The sequence below is a fragment of the Mustela erminea genome, chromosome 11 (assembly GCF_009829155.1).
Source record: "Mustela erminea isolate mMusErm1 chromosome 11, mMusErm1.Pri, whole genome shotgun sequence".
NCBI lineage: Eukaryota > Metazoa > Chordata > Mammalia > Carnivora > Mustelidae > Mustela > Mustela erminea.
The window spans coordinates 10,575,786-10,598,748 of NC_045624.1; the positions used below are offsets into that span (position 1 = coordinate 10,575,786).

Here is a 22,963-nt window from a genome sequence, read left to right on the forward strand (position 1 = left end):
CCCTCTCCCTCTGCCCCTCCCCGCCACAAACAAAATCTTAAAAGTAAAAAATAACGTTTACAGAAGCAGCTGTTATAAAGTAGAAAGATAACTAGACTAACCAGACTAGAACTGTAGTAGGCGCAGAAGTTATCCCCTCAGCCAGGTCCACGACACGGTGCTGCCCTCACGAGCTTACTACCCCCTGCTTCCGACAACCTTGTGAACTCTTCCCATCACTTCTTAAAAGTCTGAGCTTCCCACCTGCCTTCTCACTTCCAGCAGAAAACATCATCTCCCACCTTGCAAAGAATTTAGAAACCCACGGAGAGGAACTACTTCAGTTCCTGGCGATTCGGAGCACCCTGAGTTTCACTCTTTCTCTCTTCCTGCCTTGATGGCCCAACAGGTGTCCCTCCCTCCCCTTACGCCCCGTGCTCTTTAGCTGGTCTTCTTGGTCACCTCCTGCGATGGACTGTCTCTTCTCGCACCATCCCCCTCTCGGTCAGAGCCATCCCACAACTGCAGCACAGCCCTGGCTTTCTCACCTCAACGGTGGAAGGAGCCGAGGTCCTCACCTCTGCCCGTCTCACCTGCCTCCACTCCTGCTTCTCCAGGCCCCACGCTGCCCACCTCCCCGCCATCACCCATGCTGACGCCAGAGGACACTTAAGTGTGGTGGCTCTTGTCGGAGTCTGACACCACTGCCTTTAGAGATACTCCTCCTTTCTACCCGTGAGACCACAGGCTCCTGGTTTAGCTCCGGAAGCTTCTCCAGGCCTCCGACCAGGGGACGGCACTCCTCTCCGTGGACTCACCGGTGCTCACGCGCATCACTTCTCCTCCGCAACATTTATACAATTACAACTACATGTGTATTTCGGTTTATCATCTATCCCCAACAACGGTGGTAAGCTTCACCAGATCAACGTCCATAGTGCTCGACTGTCTGCACCTAGCACCACACCTGGCCCATACTCAGAGCTCACTACATGCTTTTCATTTCTTTCTTTTTTTTTTTTAAGGTTTTCTTTCTTCATCTGTCAGAGAGAGAGAGAGAGAGAGAGCGCACAAGCCGGGGAAGCGACAGGCAGAGGAGGCAGAAGGAGAAGCAGACTTTCTGCTGAGCAAGGAGCCTGATGTGGGACTCGATCCCAGGACCCTGGGATCATGACCTGAGCCGACTGAGCCACCCAGGCGTCCCTCAATACGTACTTTTCAATGATGGAACTAAAGCCTTGCTACCCTCCTGGCTCACCTTCCCCAGATGGAACCTGCTGTCAAGTCCTGCTGCACGAACCTCCTACGTATCCCTCGAGTCTGTCCCCTTCTCTCCATCCGCACTGCTAGCCCCTGGGGTGCGCTCTCCTGCCCTCTCTCACCCAGGCCACTGCAGCGGGGGCCCAGCCTGGCCACCGGCCTCCACGCAGCTCCTCTTGCCCTAAAACCACGCTACTCTCTAGCCGGCATGGGAGTGATGCTTCCGTGCCTCACTTCTAGTTTAAATTCTCAGTAGCCTCTGATGATGACTGGGATGAAACCCAAATATTCAGTCTGGGTTCCACGCCTTCCACGCCTGACCTCTGCCTTCCCCGGCAGGGGCCTCCGCAGCGGTCAGCACCCCCGCCCCCCGTGCCTGCGCCCTGGGCCTCCATGTGTGCTGCCCCTCAGCCTGGAATCCTTTTCTGGCCCAGCGCACCCTTGGCTTCTCTCACACTCACTGCACTTGTAATTACACATTTAATGTCTGTTTTCCAGGCTGGGGCGTGAGCTTCATGAGAGCACAAAGGCTGCCATGTTAACTGCTCAGTCTCCTTGCCGGCAGCTGACTTTGTCCTCCCCAAAGATTTGTCGCATGAATGCAGAAGGAAAGAAGAGTTCAAAGCATGCTGCTCAGTTTTTACTCCTGCCTTGTATGTATCTTGTGAATTTTGCTCACTGTCATTTTAGACAATTGTAGACATTAATTTACGCAAACACCCATTTTCTTACCTTTAGCAGGGGTTTAAATTCCTCTTTTGCAAGGATTTCTAATGAAGACTAGGTAACATTAAAAAGTACACTGTTAACTTCCAGGGTCACAGAAGCGTTAGGGATTGTAATTACTGCTGAGGAGAGACAAAGTAGAAAAGAGAAACACAGGATTTATGAGCAGGAAGGTCCTTCAGAGACACACAGGAAGCTCTGCCTCCCTTACAGATGGGGAAAGCGGAGGTCCCATAAGCTCTTGCTCAAACTTCTTGAGCAAATGGTACAGGTGAGCTCAAACCGAAGCCTGCTGGTGGCCGTCTACTATAGGACACCAGGAGCCCGGCTGCGAGAAGCAGGCAGGTCACTGGCCTAGAGAAGATCTCGGGGGGGCCTGTGGAACCCAAGTTGCCCCCCTGACCCACATATTTCTCTTGTCCTCTCTGGGCTTAACATGGAAGCCCACACGCAAAATGCCCGCCGACCTTGCTACACAAGCATCCACCTTCACACAAGCATGCTTGCATGAGCACCCAAGCACACGCACGTATACGCACACACACACATAGACAGTAGGCCAGCCTTGCTGCTCCCATGCAACAGAGCCTGACATAACCAAACAGACAGGTCCCTAGCCACCCTGCAGAGGCAGCGTGCGACAAGTTCCTGGCCACCCCACAGACATAGATACCATCTATATGGGGCAAAGAGCCACGTCTAACGTAAGCACACTTGTGTGGAAGGACTTTTGTGTCCTTTTCCAGTTACCTGACACAGTGCGTGATTGACTCCCTATTTCTAGACCCAAGTGCAAAACACTATAATCACGAGATGATACTGTGACGTGACCCTGTTCTCTCAACCGCACATTAAATACTACAGTTGCTCACCATAAACACTTTCTGAAACTTGGCGCCTACCTAAGGAGGCTGCGTGACATCGCCTGAAGTCTCGCCTCACCCACATCTGTATTGCGCTGGCCCTGCCCCCGAGTACACGCTCAAGTCCTCGAATCGGGTGGCCCCTAAACACGTGAACATCTGCTGCTCCCCTCAGACCGTGTCTCCACACGCCCTGGGGTACGTGGGTACCCTCAGTTCCGCTCCAGTTACGCCACGCATGTCTGTCCCCTACAAGCCCACGGACACTATTTTCTACCACTGCCTTTACCCATCTGGAAATAGTGGAGGTCACCAGATCAGCCACCATTTACCACGAAGGAAGAACATACTCTATGGCCCATGTACCTGATCCTGTCCTGATCTGATTGCAATCAGGCATGACAAAGCTACAAGGTGAGAAAGCTCAAGGAAAACTCCAAACATGGTTCCATGTGCAGAAAGGCACCAGGAGAGCGCCTTTCTGCCCTGCCCATGTGCTGGTCACCCTCCTCAGCTCCTTCTCCACTGGGGGTGACTACTCACTATTTATCTGAGCACAGGCAAAGACTGGGCATGGCATCGTGGTGACCCGGCCTTCCTCTGGACCAGAAACATTTTGCATCTGCTGACCCCGTCCACATGCCGCTACTTTCCAGCCCCAAGTCACTCTATGAACACAGTATGTGACAGACAGAGCTCAGCATCTCCTTGGGAGCCCCCAGCACATGAGCTCTTGGCCATTTCTAATCACCAGACAGACAACTGTATTTCAAACAGATCCTCCTCCCCGTGACACTGCTTGATCTTCGAACCTGCGTTGCGCACCACGTGTGTTTTTGGGGAGCGTGCTTCCTGGATTTTCTAGCAGCACCAGGTTCAAATATTCTGACTGACACCAAAAATCACTATGATAGTCTAGAACTTACAATGCGACTGAATTTACACTCTTGTTTATACTGCTGCTCACATTTGGAAAATATCTCCCAAATCAAAATGTTCTCTTTCTGGGTTAGAGCCTAAGACCACCATATGGATGTGCGCCTTTATTCACTGTTTGACATTATATTACAAAGATAGGAAAATGAGAGCAGTTTTCTGGACCAATAACTGCTAACACCTGCGTTCTACCCGCTTGAGGAGAGCTCCACTAAACCAGTGAAAACTGTAATAAACATCTCTTATCTGTTCCCTAAAGTCTGAAAATACCACATTATCCACTGTCTTGTAGACCCCATCGGCTGACCCAGAACACCAACGCCGACGGATGCCCCACATATCCGTGGCCCTGGTCCCATCCCCAGAGATAATGTGAGCATGAGCGACCCACCTCTCTGTGTCCTTAACAGAGACCCTGAGGTGACCTTGTTCGGGTCCACCTTGCAGACACTATAAATGACCAGCTCCTGTGCGCTCCACAGACAGAGTGACTCATCCCTGTCTACGCCAGATGCAGTAAGTCACCTGTTAGAGTTTACACTACTGACACTTGAGCGACTTCGCTCCTGTTCAACCCATGTTCCGTGTGTGACCCCATTCTTGTCCACACCGCATAGTGACTGACCACTGCAGACACCACGAATGACATGTGCCTGTCTATCCACCAAACGCCACGCTTAATGTGGTTCTAGTCAACCTCAGACAGACTGCGTTATGGAGAGCCATACACACTGGGGACCCCTAACATTGGACGACTCCTGACTATATTTAGAATTACTGTATTCTTTTTTTTTTTTTAAACTTAAATTCAATTAGCCAACATACAGGAGTACATCATTAGTTTTTGTAAGGGACTCCCTTCGTATCTCCTGACTTCTCTCTCCTCCCCACTAGCATACTAACAGGCAATCCTATCGAACAGTCTCTCTTAGAATTGATACCCCCACCCTTTCTCCTCCCCAGTCCCCAAGAACCCCCCCAACAGACATGGCTTCAGTTTCTGTCAACCCAAATTTGTTAACAAATGATCCCCACTTTGCTAGGGCCTAGGCCAGGAGCTTCTTCACGCTCTGGTGTAGATAAAACAGGAAGCCTGAGAAAGAGGCCCCATCTGGAGCTGTCTAGTTGGAAGCAGGGGTTTCTGGAGTTAGCCAAGGATGCGAGACCAGGGAATGCAAGTTGGGGAGCAAAGGAGGCAAGAAAGTGGAAAAGAAAGTTCTCTCCCTGGTCTGTCTGACACACCCTTACCCCTCAACCTGACGAGAGTCCTGGCCAGAGTTCACTTCTAGGCAGACAGGAGACCAAATCTGTCTTGGGAATCCGAGATCCAGGAAGGAGATGGGGCCTGAGATCTGAAAATCCGCTGGCACCAGGACTAGCCTTCCCCGGGACAGTCCTGCTGGAAGGCCACCGGAAGCGATGCTACAGAACCAGCGCTGTTCTAGCATCGCCACCCCAACTCCCGGCTCCAAGAGTCCCCTTCCCAACTCCCCAACGTCAGAATGCAAAGTCACCATAATCAAGAAGCTTTGGAAGTTCTTTGAATATATGGGGAAATAGGGCGGGGGCAGGGCAAGAGTCACTTTTACGGGTTCAGGCACCTTGGGAGCAGGGAGAGGCGTGTACTTGGGCATACACCGTACACCGTACGCAAATCCATAGGAAGGTAAATGAAGGAAGAAGGCCCAGGCCTGGGTAAGAAAAAGGGGACAATAAAACACGTCTAGATAGGCAATAGGGCCACAAAGGGAGTCTCAGTTAATTCTCAGCACGGGGGTTAGGTTTCCCCAGAGCCGGGGACTTAGGAGAGCCCGGACCATTGGCCCAGGGACCTTCTGGGGACAGGGTGCCCGGTTCCGAGGCGGGGACCAGGCCGGAAGCAAGTTTTTCAGGCAAGAGCCTTTCCTCCAGCCTCCCTCCTCTTCGGACCAGGGTACTCGGCCACACACCCCAACTCTGCCTGACGGCCCTGCCCCCCCATTTCCGGAGCCCGCGGCCCGCGACCCCGGCCGGGGCTGGCCGCAGGGCGAAGGCCCGGATTCCCGTCCTCCCCGGCCCTCCCTTACCTCCGCGGGGGCGCTCCGGCCGCCCGCCCCGAGCCACGGGCCGCGGGGGAGGAGGGCACCCACCTGGGCAGTGTCACATGCTGTCTCGGCCCGAGAGTCCCCTCCGGGTCCCCGGCGCCGGCCGGCCGTCCCCAGCGCAGGCCCGGCCGCCCCAGCCGCCCCACCCGCGGCCCGCCCCTCCCCGCCCGGCCGGGAGGGAGGGATCCGACTCTCCTCGGAAGTTTCAGGTGTGGAAACCGGGGACACACCTTCCTGGGGGAGGGGCAGGGCCCGGCGGCGCGCGAGCCCCATTGGTGCGGAGGCGGCTCCCGCGTCAGCGCTGGGAAGTGGCGGGCGGGCCGGCAGCGGAGCCCGGGGCGCGGGGCGCGGGGCGCGGGGCGCAGGCGGCGGCGCGGCGGGGAGAGCGGCGCGGGGCGCACGGGGCAGGGCGCTCCGGGGCGGGACGGTGGGACGGCGGGGCCCGGGGGTGGGGGGGGACCGAGGGGGCCCCTCGTGAGTCGCGCGTGGCTCCGCGGGCGGCCCGGGTGTTTCTTCTCCGGGGATTGCTTCGGGTCGCCGCCGAAGCCTGCGCCTGGGCCCCGCCGAGCTGCCCGCGGCGGGCGATCGTCCTTCGGCGGCTCCGGGTCCCGGGATGTCCGAGGTTGTGCGTTCCTGCGCTTTGTCTTCGGGCCCCCGGGTTCGTTCCTCGCCCTCGATGCCCACCTGTCTCCATCCCTTAGGGCCTAGGAACGCGCACCTCTAAACCAGCGTGGCCGTGTCTTTGCTCCGCGGACTGTCTGTTTTTGCATTTTTTAAAGTTCATTTCAGGTCGGTGATGCGTCTCAGGGTGTGCGTTCCTTCTCTGCCCTTCCGGGACGCGTGTCTGTAGGCAGACGTCTAGGTCTCAGGCCTGAGTGCTTCTCATGCTTGCCTTCTTTTCCTTTTTCTTTTCTGATTCTAATAGGGAAGCCTTAGGTTCTGCTGGTCTCCGGCGCTCTGTGCCTCTCCATAGACTCCAGAGAAAGCCACGATGCTCCGGGGCCCAAACCCACACAGTGAGAACCCCTCACCTCGGGGGCCAGAGATTCCCGATCTGCTCATTCGAGTCAGATCACGCCCCCTGCCCTGTTCCTTACTCCAGGGATTTCCAAGTAGAGTCTTAACAGGCTCTCGGGCTGTTTTGTTACCGGGAATGCCACGATCTATCAGCCCAAATAGCTAGTGCGTTAGACCATTTCCAGATTACTGTGCCCATTGACTGCTCCAGTGATCCTAGTGTGCCCACTAGGATTTTGAAGACTTTAGGATAGATTATCATTAAGGTAGAAGGGTGTCTTCTCCGGGAAAGTCCTGAAGCATCTCTGTGTTCAGAGAATGAGCTGCTTTGGTCATTATTTCTCTGAAGGGTTAAGCCCTAAACAGTTCAACAACCTACCACCGCCTCTAAGCTACTGCGTTAAGGTAGTGGGAAGCAGTGAGGAAAGCATTATCAGGAGTTGAGGTTGGTACCCGCAGGCCTTGCAAGTGTCCGAAGCTCAGCGAGAGGGTAAGAATGGGGAGTGCGGTCAATCAAAGAGTTTCAGGGAAAAAACTCTTTCTTTCAGGGCACCTGGGTGGCTCAGTGGGACGGGCCTCTGCCTTCGATTCAGGTCATGATCTTGGAGTCCTGGGATCAGCCCAGCGGTGGGCTCTCTGCTCAGCAGGGAGTTTGCTTGCCCCTCTCTCTGCCTGCTTACTTGTGATCTCCCTCTGTCAAATAAATAAATAAATAAAATCTTTAAAAACAAAACAAAACAAAAAATCAAAAAACCCTCTCTCTGTCTAGGCTAGGAGAGAAAACTCAGTCCAGGGCACAAGGGGTCCCTTGATTTCTAGCAGAAAGCAAAGTAAATAAACTCCTAATCCTTGGGCAGAGCTTGCAGATCCCTGCTCTTCCGCACTGCCTATCAGAAGTGGTCAATGCCGTGGGAGGTGCTGGAGCGGCCCCAGATACCCACCCGGCTCTTCTCGCTCCCCTCTGTCTTGACTTGGTCCCCCTGCCCCAGTGACAGCTCAGTGTGACTTAGTTTCCGCTGAATGTCAGGTCTTACCAAACAAACTCCTCTTGTTCTGCCAGCTCCGACCTATCATCATTTTTTCTTTTAGTCACCACCCTTGATTCCATGACCTCTGGGCTGTCATCCAGAGGGTTAGGCATAGCTGCCTCTGACTTTCCAGCCGGTGGTGAGATGTAAGAAAGTTAAAATGTATCCCTTAGGGGGCTGACTTCTCCCCAGGGAGCATCTCTGTCTGCAGGGGGGACACATTTGGGGACCAATCCATGTCTAGGCTCCTTGTCCCCTCACTTGGCAAAGAACAGTTCTCATTTTATTCTTTTCTTTTTTTTTCTATTTCTTAAGGCTTGCTTGGGGTGCCCTGATCAGGCCTTTCATCCTATCCTACGATTTTGAAATTTCCTTTGGGCTTATATTTCTTCTGTAAAGTCCTAGAGAGGAGAGAGAATGATACAACGGAAAGGATTGGATTTAGATGCGGGCGGGGGCAGATCTGAATCCTACCTTCACCGCCCTCTTAACGCAAAAATGTGGCATCTTGACTTCCTGCGCTCCACCTCACTCCTGTCCTAAATGCCGATCGTTCTGTTTCAGAACACCCGCCTCCCTGGGCTGTTGTGGTGCTTCAGTAAGGTATCAGACAGAGGTCTCCTCACGACGAGGGTAGGAGGTGATCCACAGGGATTAGTTTCCTTTCCTAGCAGCATTTGAATGAATCAACTTACAATAACAAGGCGATAAGGGTTGGGAAAGCTGAGCAGATTCAACATAAAGTGATTGTTAAAGGAGAGCTGTATTAGCTGGGGGGAGAAAAAGTCTAGGTTGGAGACGTGCCTTGAGATCCAGCCTTGGAAGGGAAGAAGGACGGACGAGGGCTCCCGCATAGTTTCCGGCATCAGGGCTAAAGGAATGGTAATGACCTTTTTAAAAGCAGGAACTCGCTGAGTTCTGCCCGCGGCTCTCACTACTCTGCCCAGACATCCTCTCGTGTTCTTGGTTTCTCACTCACTTAACTCGGACTCTCCACTGATCCGTGCTAGTTCTTCTCCGGCTTTAATGACTGCTTTTTGCCTGATCCCATGACTCACCTTTGAACCTTTCTGAAGTGACTTTGAACTCCATTCTTTTCTTAAGTTGGCTTAAGAGACCACGGTCTCTCCATCTTTCTCCTTTAAATCCCCGCCGACCCGGGTGCTGTGGTTCTTAGCGGTTCTGTCCCCCTTCTGAGGAACATATTTTCCCTTTCCCATCGTGGTCTCCCTTTATTTCTTTTCTCCGTCTTTGCTCATTGGCCCGAGTGTTCAGGGGTTAGCTATGAATTACCGGATTCATTTTTCAAAAATTCATGTACTCAGTATGCATTTTTTTGGAAACCAGATACACAAAGACCAAGTCTGTGCTCCAAGGAGCTCTCAGTCTAATCAAGGAGAGAAACAAGTAGCAAATAATGATAGCAGAGTGTGATCAGTGTTGAGATACACACTGAGTGCAATGGTAGGCATGAAGGAGAGAACACCGCTTGGGGACAAAAAGAAATCTTAATGGATAAGGTGCTGTTGGAGTTGACTTGTCCTAAAAAAGTACTCTGTACCTGGTGGAGAGGGGAATAGAGGAAAGGCAAACCAAGAGTGGAAATGGGATATGTAAAAACAGAAGCCTGAGAACATTCTGTGCAGGCAAGGGCAAATACTGTGGTCTTAACGAGAGGTGCGGGGAAGGAGTGGCAGAGAAGAAAAAGAAGGGAATTTTAACTGTGTAGGGTGGCGGATAGGTTTCATAGCTTGGTTTTGCTGATCATTGCAAAATGGATATACCGATGACCACATCAAGTTGTACACCTTCAATATGGACAATGTTTATTTGTCCATGATACCCCAGTAAAACTGAATGAAATCCTTTAGAAGAGCCCCATCGCTGAAGGTATGAAGTCTGAACTCAGTAGCAGGCTTGGCTTACAAGCCCCTTCACCATCCAGTCGCTGGGGGCTCCTACTTTTTGAAATTTCTCCTGAAAGTGTATTCTTACCTTGGGTGCAGGATCAGAAGAAAATACCTATGCCTCTGCATCTTATTCAGTCCAATCTCTAAGATGTCTGGCAAATCCTGTCTGAGAAAGACCACGTATTCCCCGGGAATGGTCACAGCTGTGGTAGAGTCCCGGCCATCGTGGAGAGACACCAGGGTCCTATCCTGCATGGCAGTAAGCAATCCCCAGAAGTGCCTTCATTCAAGTTGTCTTGTTTTTTTTGGTGTGTATTTAGTTTCAGGATGTTTCAGAAGTTTTCCACCCCAGATTCTTGGAGGATAAGGGTGGGGATGATCTCTTTTTGCAAGGAGACTAAAACGGATGACATCCCTTTAGAGGAGTTCTGGCTTTTTCACCGTGGTTCTCAAACCTGGCAAATCAGCACACCCTCCAGGAAAGACTATTAGTTTGCTGTTGTTTGTTTTTAAGTGCGATGAAGACCAGAAGCCAGATTTGGGAACTGTGATGTGAGTAGTGGTCCTTTACCCCAGAGGCTTCCATCACAATCACCTGGCGAGCTTTATGAATTTGCCCTTGCTCAAAATATAGGAGTGTCAGTTCTGGAGGTGTGGGGTCAAGCAGAACTATTGAAAACTAGCCCATTGCTGATTTGGATGCCTAATGAGAGTGGAGACCCTCTGATCTGTAGCAGTGATTTAAAAACATCTTTTATCCTACCTTCTATTTTTTTAAAAAAAATTCAACAAGCATCCCTAATATTCAACTGTTTTATTTATTTGTAATCTATGTAGACATGCATTTATTTTTTTTTTATTGAAGATTTTATTTATTTGAGAGAAAGGGTGTGAGAGAGAGAGCATGAGCAGGGGGAAGGGGCAGAGGGAGAGGGAGAAGCTGACTCCTCACTGAGCAGGGAGCCTGATGCGGGACTTGATCCCAGGAGCCCGGGATCATGACCTGAGCTGAAGGCAGAGGCTTAACGAACTGAGCCACCCAGGCATCCCTAGACATGCATTTCTTTATTAGAGTCGGCCCAAGGTATCCTCTTGTCACTCTGCCCCTAGGCTCCCACTTACCTGCCCTTTCCTCCCTGAGGGAGTAGAGAGGTTGTGGGAACAAAAAAAGAGAACCATGTATCACCATGTCGTGGTTTTGTCTCTTTGTCTGTGAGGCAAAACGGAAGACATAAAAATGGAGAGGAAAGTAAAAACAGAGAGATGCCCTTCCTGGGAGCAGAAACATTCTACTTAGGATACAAATATTTTTGCCTCCATGGCTCCCTCAAGGCAGAGATGCTGAAGGCAGTAAAGTCATAGAGGCAAAACACTAAAAAGAAAAACAGAGTTAGGACAACAGTTTAATCTTATCCCTTTAGAGATGACCAAACAGCATCGGAGAGGCTAGGACTTAGGAGAACACACTCCTAGCTCCTAGGTGGGGGCCCCTGGGGCTAGCCCCCTCCCCATTACTCAGGCTGCCGACCAAGGTCATTGAACACTTGAGGTTGTCTGTGTTCACAATCTCCTCACTATGCATCCGTTCAAGGTAGAATGCTTGTCCTTGTACAGGAAATATGCGAAGGGGATTATGACACGGACTCTGTCTCAAAAGAACTTGGGGAATTTACATGGAAATGGTAAAATAATATTCCAAATGCCAGGGAAATTCAAAGGAAAGTATGATCAAATGGGGCCAGAGTGACAGGCCGAGATCTGAAGAGCCGAGTCTCGAGCCGCCCCTGGGTGCACCGTGTGGGTGGGTGTGGGAGATGCATTTCCATGACTGGGGACCTGCATGCCACTCCTTAATAGCTGGTTCCCTTCCTGACACACAGACATGCCTGACAGCAGGAAGAGGAGCACTTTGGGCAAGGAGGGGCTGAAGGTGAGCACGAAGCCTAGAGACACCGGCTCTGGCATGTGTGGAGGTGGTGGACGGCGTTCCGACCTGAACAGCCTTCACTCACCCTTGGAGCCAAGCCAACCCCACCAGAATCTTTTTGCCCAACGTGCTTCTCCGACAGATTGACCAAAGCACATAGAGATCTGGTTCCCCTCAGGAGTGTGTATTGGATTTCTAGCTCCTGAAGGGCTGCGTCCTCTCTGGCAGAAGCTATAGCGCCATCTTGTGGAAAGAAATGCTTCAAATCATACGCCTTTCCGTTGTGGAACCTTTCGTCTTTTTTTAAAAAATCAATCTGGGAACTCATTCTTGGCCCCAGATCCTTCTTGGAATACACAGTTTCTGAGTAACAAGAGGCATCTCCTATATTCTCGGTCTTTGAAGGCTCCCTTAGCAGTTCTCCATCAGTGACAGCTTTCTTTTCTTTCTTTGTTTCTTTTTTTTTTTTTTTAAAGATATTATTTATTTATTTATTTATTTGACAGACAGAGATCCACAAGTAGGCAGAGAAGCAGGCTCCCTGCCAAGCAGAGAGCCCGATGTGGGGCTCCATCCCAGGACCCTGGGATCATGACCTGAGCCAAAGGCAGAGGCTTAACCCACTGAGCCACCCAGGCGCCCCAGTAACAGCTTTCTTATTTTCAAAAGACTTACATATATTTAGGATCCAATATTCTCCCTGGCTCAGACTTGTTTCTTTTAGGCTGTGTCCTGGGGTTTGGCTTTTAACCATGTCCCAAGGGATCTTGTGTTCTTTGAGTTCAGCAAAGCAACTCTAAGTCCCCAAGGAGAGTAAAGGAAAATACAAGAAGAAACACTGCTCGTGTGGCCTTTTCTGTCTCCTCCAGGAGTTAGGAAGAGGAGGTCCCTTCATCTTTAAAGAGCTAATGCACAATAACGGGGAGCTCAGAGAAGAATTCATAGCTGTCACGAACTTACAGAAGAATCATTTCCTAGAAATTTAATTGGGTTCATCCTCAGGAGTAGGTTTCCTTTTGGATAATAAGTTCATTGGCTCACTGAATAACTAATGAGACTTCTAAATGCGAGTGCTCTACCCTCCAGTGGCAGGAAACAATGCCCAGTCTCCTCAAATCTTCCCTTGCCCCAGGCTGGTCTGCATCCAAAGTGGAACTTCCCCAGGGTTTGGGACTTCCAACAGGCTGTCCTTGACCTGCATCAGGCTTCACTGGAGTTTAAGGGGGATTTTGCAGAATTTAAAAACTCTGTCCTAACGTTTTCAAAAATCTTATTTCAAAAAAGTTACACGTTGACAAGTTCCAAAATTTAAAACTACCAAAGTTTTCCTTTCACCCGTGTCCCCCTCCTCTACCCGTGTCCCCTCTGGTCACTCCAGTCTTGCAGGTGGTCTGTGAGATGCTTGCAAAAACATGCTGCGCTTATAGGAAACACATTACATCCATGGTAGCCCACAATGTATTCTGGAACCTGCGGGGGTTTTTTGTTTGTTGTTTGTTTTTCTTTTGTTTGTTTGTTTTGGGGGTTAAATATATACAGATTGTTCTGTCATATCTGGTTTATTTTTCAGCTGTGCCACATTCTGAATGGAGGTAGTAGCATAGTTGATCTAGCCAGTCTCCTATGGAGGTAGCCCCATCAGGTTGGCAGAACAAGCAATGCTGCCGTGAGTGACCTCGGCATCTGTCGCTTTGCACATGTGCCAGTCCACCTGTAGGATATATTCCTGGAAGCTGACTTGCTGGATCCGATGGTATGTGCATCTGTAATCATGGGGGGCATTGGCAAATCATTCCCCGTGGAGGTCACTCAGACCAGATGAAGGCAATCAATGACAAGCCGTACCCACACTACCTGTTTTTAGGACGTTTTGATCTTTGCCAACCTGATAGATGAAATATGGTATTTCAGATAGTTACCACGATAGTTTTCATAATTTCCTCGTTATTAATCGGATTATATGAACTCAAGTTTTTCACACGGCTCAGTCACCTAATCCATTCTCTTTCTCCAAAGCCATGTTGGTAAAACACTGATTACTTAAAAATTTCATTCCTTGACTAGGTAAAAATGGCCCAATGTCTAGCAGCTTTCAAAATATTCTTTGATGTTCTCTCCCGCCTGCTTGTCCCCAGTGCTGGATTTGCCATGTGTGAGAGAAAATTAAGCTTCAGAGCCCTACCAAGGGCCCCTTCTGAGGCTGTCCACTAATTTTGTAGTCATAAATTAACATTCTTTTTCTTAAAGAAGCTGCCTCAAATTTTATAAGCTTTAGCATGGATATGTTTCTGCTTGTCACCATCATCTTTGTTTCTAGCCTGCTAGTTTTCTTCAGTAGTCCTCCAGAATTGTTTTATGCACATATAACCACATATAAATGTAGGGTGTTTATCCCTCTTCCAATGACCTTGACTTTACTCAATGCATCTTGGGGATTTTTGCCCAGGATATGAAGACCACCCATCTAAGATATGAGGAGCATCCCTAATACTTCTTGTTTGTTAAAAATTGCATGGTATGCCACTGCAGGGAGGTACCAGTCTTTACTTAATCAGCCTCCCTACTGGTGGAACTTAGTGTTTGTTTGTTTTGTTTTGTTTTTATCATTTTCTAAATCTCCCGGCTGTTTCCAGAGACTTCAATGGCAGCTGAAAAATTTGGTGTGGCCACAGTTTTCAGAAGAAGTAACGATTACAATAGGTGAAATTGCAGTGGGAGTCCCAGCCTCGCTCCCTCCCCAGGCTCTCTGGGTATTTAGGACTCTCGTAACCAGACAGATCCCCAAGCACCGGGGATTCACAGTCGAGCCGGTATAAGTACATCTGCATATGAAGTTTATCTATGATTGTGAAACCCAAGATTGTCTTGATAGAGAAATTCTGAGTATCTAAAGACAGTAGAGAGAGGTGATCGTAAGCCCAGGCTGCTGCTAAAATTATACGGAATAGGCGTCGGCTTCGCAAAAGGGCAAATAGCCCCGTGAGGCCGTCACTCTCTCAGCAGAGCCGCCGCAGCGCACAGAAAGAAACCCGCTGCACACACACTAACCACCCGTTCTGCTGGACCTCACGGAGAAGGATCCAACCGCCCAGGCATGGAGTGCTGCATGTCTTCTGCATGCCAGGAGATTCGATCCCTTAGAACTCTCACTTGTGACCAACTTCAGTCATTACTTCCTCCTGCTCCTCCAGTTCGGTGCATATACCACGGGGATATCATTTTGGACAGCTAGAAATTCAGCCTTTCCATTCCCCCTGCCCTCTTAAAGTATCAGCTGTCCAGTTTCCCATCACAGCCTACTTTCTGGGTAGAAAAGATCATAAAACTGTCTAATTTGGGTGCCCCCAATTTAACCCTTTTGCCCAGTTATATCTTTGTTCAGACACTGTCCTTTGGCTCTTCTCTGGTAACTTCCTTCGAACTGAACTGTCCTTGATCTGTTTTACAAGGGGTTGGGTAAAAAAGTACAGAGAGAAAGTAGGGAAGGGGAGAATAAAGGTAAGAGAAGATAACTGATGCATCTCTCTACTCTAGGACTAAGAGCAATGTTTAGAACTTCTCAGTTTAAAAGGTACTGAGAAGTATATTACCTTTTCTGAAGCTCACAATGTCCCCTTGGAACAGACAGGATGGGCCGTATCTTACCGCCATGCCTAGGCAGGGAAGCCAAACAAGGATACAGCGGAGTGTGGCGCATCTCAACCCGGGGTTCCAGGATTACCCACTATATTGCAGCGTGATGGCTCATCCCCTCAGGAAGTGACCTGGGGAGCAGTACTGAAGAGGGGTCTTGGGGATTTGTCTGGAAGCTTTGAGTTGTATTTCACATAAAATTGAAGATAAAAAAAATCCATTGTATGTATCAGTGGGGGTGTTGCTTTTGAAGATTGTGGAGGAGGCTCACGTGTCTCGATTTCTTCTCTCAGTACTCTCTAGAGTTTTGCTGTTGTCCTGAAGAACCACAGAGCTAGAAACTTGGACTCTCTGGGTCCTTGTGGCAGAGACTGGTAGATGTTTATTGAACCGGTTTCCTCTTATTCCTGGGTACCTGTAGAGACCCTATCTCCCAGAATGCCTTGCATTTTTGTGTGACTATATTGATGTGAGAACCAAAGGCAGAAGGAAAGGGAGATAAAATTACATGTGCTTATAACCTGCAGCCCATTGACAAATACTCGAGATAGGCAGATAATAGCATTCCTCCAGGATCCTGAGTCTTCTTTGACACAGGAAAGTCCTTTTGGAACCTCCTTTATCTTTACTTCTCCCAAAGCCAAGGTATATTATCAGTTGTTCCTCACAATATTGGAGCGGCAGGCCGCCGCGGCGGCAGCCCTTTCTTCCCATGGGGCCTGCCCCCGTGCTGTAACATAGCCACCTTTAACATAGCCGTGGACTCTGGCCCTCACCAAACACACCAACATTCCAAAAACTACATCCAATATGACCAAGTTTGAGACAAAGGAATGTGGGCAGAAATGTCCAGTCCACTTTTAGATCAGGCCCCCTGAAAGCCACCATGCTTTTTCTCCTTCCAAACATCCAGGACAAGCTTGGGAGCCACATGGAAAGCCACAAGGTGTAAGGACCTGGTTCGCTTTTCTTTTTCTTTTTTAAAAAATTGCAACACTAACACTTGATTACTTTAAAATTTTCTAATAATGTATTATTTTCCATAGTACGCTTTCCATTTTGAGAGTCAACCCCTTTAACCTTTTTTTTTTTTTTTTTTTTTTTTTTTTTAAAGATTTTATTTATTTATTTGACAGACAGAGATCACAAGCAGGCAGAGAGACAGGCAGAGAGAGAGGAGGAAGCAGGCTCTCTGCTGAGCAGAGAGCCCGATGCGGGGCTCGATCCCAGGATCCTGGGACCATGACCCGAGCCGAAGGCAGAGGCTTTAACCCACTGAGCCACCCAGGCGCCCCAAGAGAGTCAACCCCTTTAACCTTTTAATGGTTATCATTTTGAACATTTTCCTATGCCTTAATATGTCTGTACACACGCATGCACACACACAAATAACATTTCCCGAGATGAATGAGAAAATACTACATCACTACGACTTCTTTTACTCACTTATTTTTTAAGAGAACCTTCCCTGGACATTAGAGAGAGAAAACTTCTTTTAATAGTTGCATAATACTTCATGGTATAGATTTATAATGTTTATTCAATGGACCCACCATTGAAGAATATTAGTTTATTTGCAACATTTTGCCACTGTAAGTAATTCTTTGATTTAAAATAAATATACATGTGTATATTTTGCACATCTATATGAATATTTCTGCAGGATATGTTCCTAGAATTGGAGTTGTTGCATAAAAAGGGTACAAACTTCGGGGTGCTTGGGTGGCTCAGTTGGTTAAGTGACTGCCTTCGGCTCAGGTCATGATCCTGGAGTCCCAGGATCAAGTCATGCATCGGGCTCCCTGCTTGGCAGGGAGTCTGCTTCTCCCTCTGACCCTCCCCCTCCTCATGCTCTTTCTCTCTCTCTCAAATAAATAAAATCTTAAAAAATTTTTTTAAAAAGGGTACAAACTTCAATTTTTGAAGCTATCTTTCCAAATTAGCACCAAATCAATTTACACTGCTCCCCAGACTATTACCCACACACTCAGCCATGCTAGAAAATATCAATCTTTTTATTTTTGTCCCATTTGATGGACAGGAAATGGTATCTCATGCTTTACAATTTGTTTCTGTAATTACTAGAGAGCCTGCACATCTCGCATCATACTCATGAATGGTTTTCACTGTTCTACGGTGCATGGCTCATTTGTCTCCACTTATATTTACTTAATTTTTGCCCAGTTAAAAAAACTGATGCGTCTATTACTATTTTGCTCATTCTCTATGTATTGAAAACTCTGTCAGCTCTATTTTTGTCTTTTTAAAAAAATGTGTTTTCAGAACATTAAGGCTGATTTTCTTGAATGTCACTTAATGATAGACAGAAAAAGAGTGTAGCATCCAGGCTACAGAGAGGCGGTGTGCTTGCTGGTTATGGGTGTGGTCTTTGGAGTCAGGCGGACCTGGTGAGAGCCCAGGCTGTCACATACTTGTCATCACAGCAAAGTTGTTTCTGTCTGCTTTGCCCCTTCTTTCCTTCCTTCCTTACTCACTCTCTCTTTCTCTTTCTTTCTTTCCTCCTTCCTTTCTTTCTTCCCTTTTTCATGAGTGCAATAAAAGTATTAAACTCATTAAATTCATGGAATTATCATGGAATTCAGACAAGATAATAATGCATGTATCTCAGCACAATGCTTGATGCTTGATAAGTGGTCAGTATACTGGATATGAAATTTATTATTATTATTTACAATGTGGGCAACAGAGATACCAAAGGAGATATAAAGTTTGATTTCTGGTCCCAGAACCTTTCCCAATGAAAGTTATATTTAATAAGACCTTAGGAGGCTAATAAAACTGACTTTTCTAAGAGTAGTCATTTCACTTCCTGTTTCAGCCAGCCTTAAACAATTTCAATAAAACACTAAAATAGTCAGCTCGCTCGTTGACTCAGCAGTTACTGTTGAGTTCCTACTATGTTGAAGGCCCAGGATATTCAATTATCTTTGGAGTCCACTTCCTTTTCTCTGCATGGAACTTAATTTACATTCCTTTGAAAAAGTGAAAATCCACATTTCGATGAAATGTGAGAAAATCAACAGAGAGAGAACAAGAAAATAAGAAGAATCTTAGAAAGTGTCTAAATCAAATTTCATTTTATCGGTGAAGAAACTGAAGGCCAGAGGAGCTCGGCAGCTTTTCTAAGGTCACACAGTGAGTGAGTGGGGGAAGCTGGGGTGGGAACCCAGAGAGCCCAACTCCGAGCCGGCACTCTTGTCTAAATCCAAGGGTGTTCAAGGATCCACCTCTTCTTTGGTCCAAACATGATTTCAAAAATTAAAATAGAAAAAAACAGAAACACAGTTAAAAAAACAAAAAAGTCATATATCAAAATGAGCCAACAAAGTTTGTCAAGAAAGCAAGGAGAGTAAGATACTTCCTTGCTAGCTGGAGAAACACAGTCGCGCTTTCCTTCTGTGGGACTACATTCCAACCCTCCTTTCATTTTTGTCTGCCCTCAACAACCCATATTTAACGATGCTGCTTTACATTCACAGCAAACAGTAAACAGCCATCCTGTAGGTTGGTGGTTGGCAATCCTGGTCCACATGCCAAAGATGCTGCAGGTGCTAATTTCGGGAGGCAAGGGAAGCAGCTACCACACATGCATTCCCATTCCTGTCATTTCCAGTAGTTACCGCCCATAATTGTCTCCACCCTCTTGCCAGTTTTCAAGGGCAACACCCTCACATGGCTTCCCGTCTGGCACTGGCAGCCTCCTAGCCTTCCAGAATCACAGGCTCAGCAATCTGGCACACTCCTTTGAGAAGTCAATGACCACTGCTTCCTAGGACAGAAAAGAATAAACATCCCCAGGACTTTTTATAGTTAGTGCTAAATTTCCACCCCAGTTTTTTCCCTTCTTCTCTGATTTTAGAGCCATAATATATTCTTATTTATTAATATCCATTGCATAAGAATAGAGTAGAGGCAAGAATTGGGTAAATCTAATGGACAATAAGATGCCCCAATTTAAAGAAACGAAGGGTAACACATGCCCAGGCCGATAAATTATGGGTGGAAATTTAAATATAATGAATATTTATTTGTTAGTTCAGTCGAGATTGACTAAGTACATACTATGAACAGTCCTTATGTCCGTCATTTGGGTTAGAAATAGCAGTAGATCGTGGCAAAAGAGCATTTCAGAGTTAATTTGAAGCCAGACTGCCTAGTCTTGAATTACGTTTCCACCAGTGGATAATTCTTGGGTAGATAATTCATTTCTCTAAACTTTATTTCCTCATTATTGTCTAATGACAGCAATAGTGTCCACTCTACAGATTCAACGCGAAGATGATATTAAAGCATTTCATGTCATGTAGTAAGTGCTCAATAATTTTCAGCTACAATTATATTTATACTATAATCTGCTGTCTGAGGAATGTAAAAAAGGTTAGAAATCAGCAGATGGTTCAACACTGAAAATTTGGAAATGAGGCAAATGGATAAAGGGTCCTTTACTTACCAAAAGTTTGGTGAGTATGTTAAGATATCGGGGATGAAGAGATGACCAGATTCTTGTCCTTCTCCTTGTAGAGAGATGATACATAATTGTACCATCAATCCCAGGTTAAAGATGGTACATTTTGGAAATAAACAGAATCTGAAAACAAAGAACAAGAAACAGAAAACAAACCCTGAAATCCGAATTCCCTTGCTTTGAGAAAGGTCCCCCATGCTTTCTTAGTGGAGAGGCTATGAACAGGTTCAAAGAGAGAGAGGTTCCCCCTGGAGCCTTTGCCAACTGACTCACAGACAGGTTACTGAGTCTGGTCTGCAGCCTGGACTCTGGGGAAGGCTATTCCCTCCAAGGCTGAAGGGGGGATGCAGAAGGCATGCAGGCAAAAGTCTGGGTGACTTACCAGCCCCAGTGCTCCCCTGGCTAAAGAGCAGCTTTGATCCCAGACTCAAAGTTTGCAAGCCTCACAATATTAAAATAATTTCTGACCTAATGGTAACTATAATAATAGCAATATCTTATGTTTGCACAGCACTTTAAGTCTTCAAAACATGTCCATTTGCACCCCTCTTGTTTGAGGCCTTTAGCAGTCCTGTGGGGCCACCTAAGCAGCTCTCATTCAGTATGCCTGGTGGATGGGGAGCAGACACTCGGGCAATCTTAGGGGATTTTCCTGGAAAGAGCACAGCTAGCAAATGGTAGAGGTGGGACTAGAACCCAGGTCTCTAGCCTCAGATCCTGCATGTTTAAGGGGCCAGATGCCTAGGCCAACCTTGGGAGAGCACTGCACCGAGTTAGGAAGCCACACCAGTGGCTCCTGGGGCATGCTTTCTGCATCCCACACTTTTCTGTGCCGAACCTTGTATCAGGAGAGCTTTTTTCCTTTGACACCCGTCAGTAACATCACAGCTCTGTTCTGCTGTGGTCCTGCATCCCACCAAACCTTGCCATACAGCACTCGGCACTGGTCATGAAACATCGGATTAATGACCGTGTTAGGCAATATCCAAAGTACAAAGTATATCCAGTTTAGGTAAATTACAAGATCACTATCCAAGGCTCTTCCATTTGATGAAGCATCCGTCTAAAACTGCATTGTTAACTTCTTTCTACCACTGTTTTGTTTTGGGGTCCAGACTCCCAGAGGGCCCTGTTTCCATCCCTGGCCCCTTTAACTATCTCCCCCTTAATGCACTCCAGTATAAAGTCAAGTTGTGGGTGTGTGTGTGTGTTAACCTTAAGTCGACACTTGTTTATTATAAAGGTGACCCCTGATCCTCATGCTGGGTTTATTGGCAGGATTTCTGGTCGTGAGCACGGGCAGCAGTGCCGCCAGACTTTTCGGATTCCATGCTGGGGATCCGCTTCCAGCAGAGTCAGGTCGTGCTGGATGAGAATGTCTCGGATCGCCTTCTTGGAAGCCTCATCCCCTGTATCAGGCCACCAGGGTTTCGGAGGCTGACCAGCAGATTGTGCCAGTCTGGACCACATGACCACCCGCCCTCGGACTCAGATGTCCGGCCCGGCAAATTGCTCCTGGCGCAGAGCAGGTTCCTGTAGCTTGTCCTGCAGTGGGTGTGCCTTGATCACCTCCAGGCGCTGTCCATTCACGTGGATGTGGCCGCTGCCACGTCTGCAGTGCGACTGGCTGTGGCTGCCTCCTTGAGTCCGAAGACCTGTCCGGACCGCCGGCACCCTCGTACTGCAGACAAGAGCTGCTCCGCTGTGGCACTACCCCCAGGAAGAGGGCTTTAGATGCGTTCTTTCCCAAACATAATACCTTTTCTATCTGGAGCCCAATGCCTCTCTCTGGCTGGAGGCTGAAAGTTTCCTACTCTTTTCCTCCATTTCCATTTCCTGCTTCTGAAATTTCAGTTTCTTTGACTTTAATTTAGTGGTTATGCCTACGGGTTTAGCAGTCAGATCACCTAAGTTTGATCCTGGACTAGACACCTACCAGTTGCAAGGCTTTGGTTAAGTTACTCAATCTTCTTGTGCCTCTGTTTTAACCCCCAAAAGAGTGGTTAATACTTCCTATCTTACAGGGTTGTTATGAGGATTAAAAAAGATAATACATGTAAGGTACTTAGAATGGAGTATGTCACCGCTGTAAGGACTCTGTAAGTGTGTGCTTGCACTCACCCACGCAGATGTGCGTGAACATGTGCGTGCTGTATGTGAAACTAGAGATGCCTTGCTTCTGCTTCTTGCCACCAGCCGAGTTCTAAACCAAACTCCTCACCTCAATGACAACAGCCTCCATTCCTTCCCTTCTGTGCGCAGAAGGTCCTAATGTTCTCTGTGACCGAGACCGTAGGACTCACCAACGGAACAAGACTTCCACAAATAATCTCTGGCTCTCCCAGCCTCACTGTGGCATCTATTAGAAGGAGAAGAAACTCATATTCACTTAGCGTATCCTAGGTTGGGAGAGGTAAGCCTTATTCTTAATCTGATAATATTGATAATGGTGTACCACACTGCATAGAGAAGGTTTGGGGGTGAGATCACTGGGGCAAGGGTCTAGCATTTGCCATTTGCTTAGTGTTTGCATCTGTAAAATGGAATGGTAATGAGAAATAGATTTTTATGATAAAAATGAAGTGATCTCTGTAAATTAGCTATCTATGTGCAGTGGATGGTATGGAGTAAGTACATAGTAATAATAATGTTAACTACTATTATTATTTCTAAAACTTTTTTTTTCCCATTCGACTGCCTCTGCTTGGGGCTTTCCACCCTTACCTGGTCATTCTGAGTTGGGTAGTAGCGCTTGCTAACTCCTTCTAGTGAAGAGTGCTTGTCTGTCCAGAGAGAATCACAGATACTCTTCTCAACCAGGCGAGAAGAGTTTAGAAACCAGTGGCCATCAAAAGCTCAGGGCAGGCTGGAAAGCGGATTTCACTGGGTAATTCCCTGGGACGCCAGCTGTTGAATGTGTGCAGACTTACTTTCTGACCATGGAAATTTATAGGACAGATTATAAGGTTTAATCAACAAAATCAGTGCCCCCCTAAGTCTATGTAGGCATTTAGATACATTTACTATTTATAAGAGGAAGTACAATTAAGGGAAAATATCCTAATATGGGGTTAAAAAAAAAAAAAGGAAAAAGGTATCAACAGGTCTTAAATC

General features: G+C 47.7%; 1 protein-coding gene and 1 long non-coding RNA gene across 5 annotated transcripts in view; one reads left to right on the forward strand and one right to left on the reverse strand.

The window, feature by feature from the left end:
- The window catches only part of ARHGEF5 (Rho guanine nucleotide exchange factor 5), a 23,457-nt gene extending 17,434 nt beyond the window's left edge, over positions 1–6,023 (reverse strand). For 2 of the 3 annotated variants that reach the window (XM_032304787.1, XM_032304784.1), the window contains exon 1: positions 5,831–6,023. The gene's annotated coding sequence lies outside the window, so the exon portion shown is untranslated. The remainder of the gene's footprint in view (positions 1–5,830) is intronic. The other variant, XM_032304785.1, reaches the window with a different exon arrangement.
- Positions 5,343–15,342, forward strand: LOC116568946. Of its 2 annotated transcripts, none has more exons than XR_004276792.1 (3): positions 5,343–5,459; positions 13,301–13,483; positions 14,364–15,342. It is a non-coding gene; the product is annotated as an uncharacterized LOC116568946 (long non-coding RNA). The 2 variants fall into 2 exon arrangements; XR_004276791.1 differs by lacking the exon at positions 5,343–5,459 and adding an exon at positions 5,619–6,057.
- Positions 15,343–22,963: the final 7,621 nt, after the last annotated feature.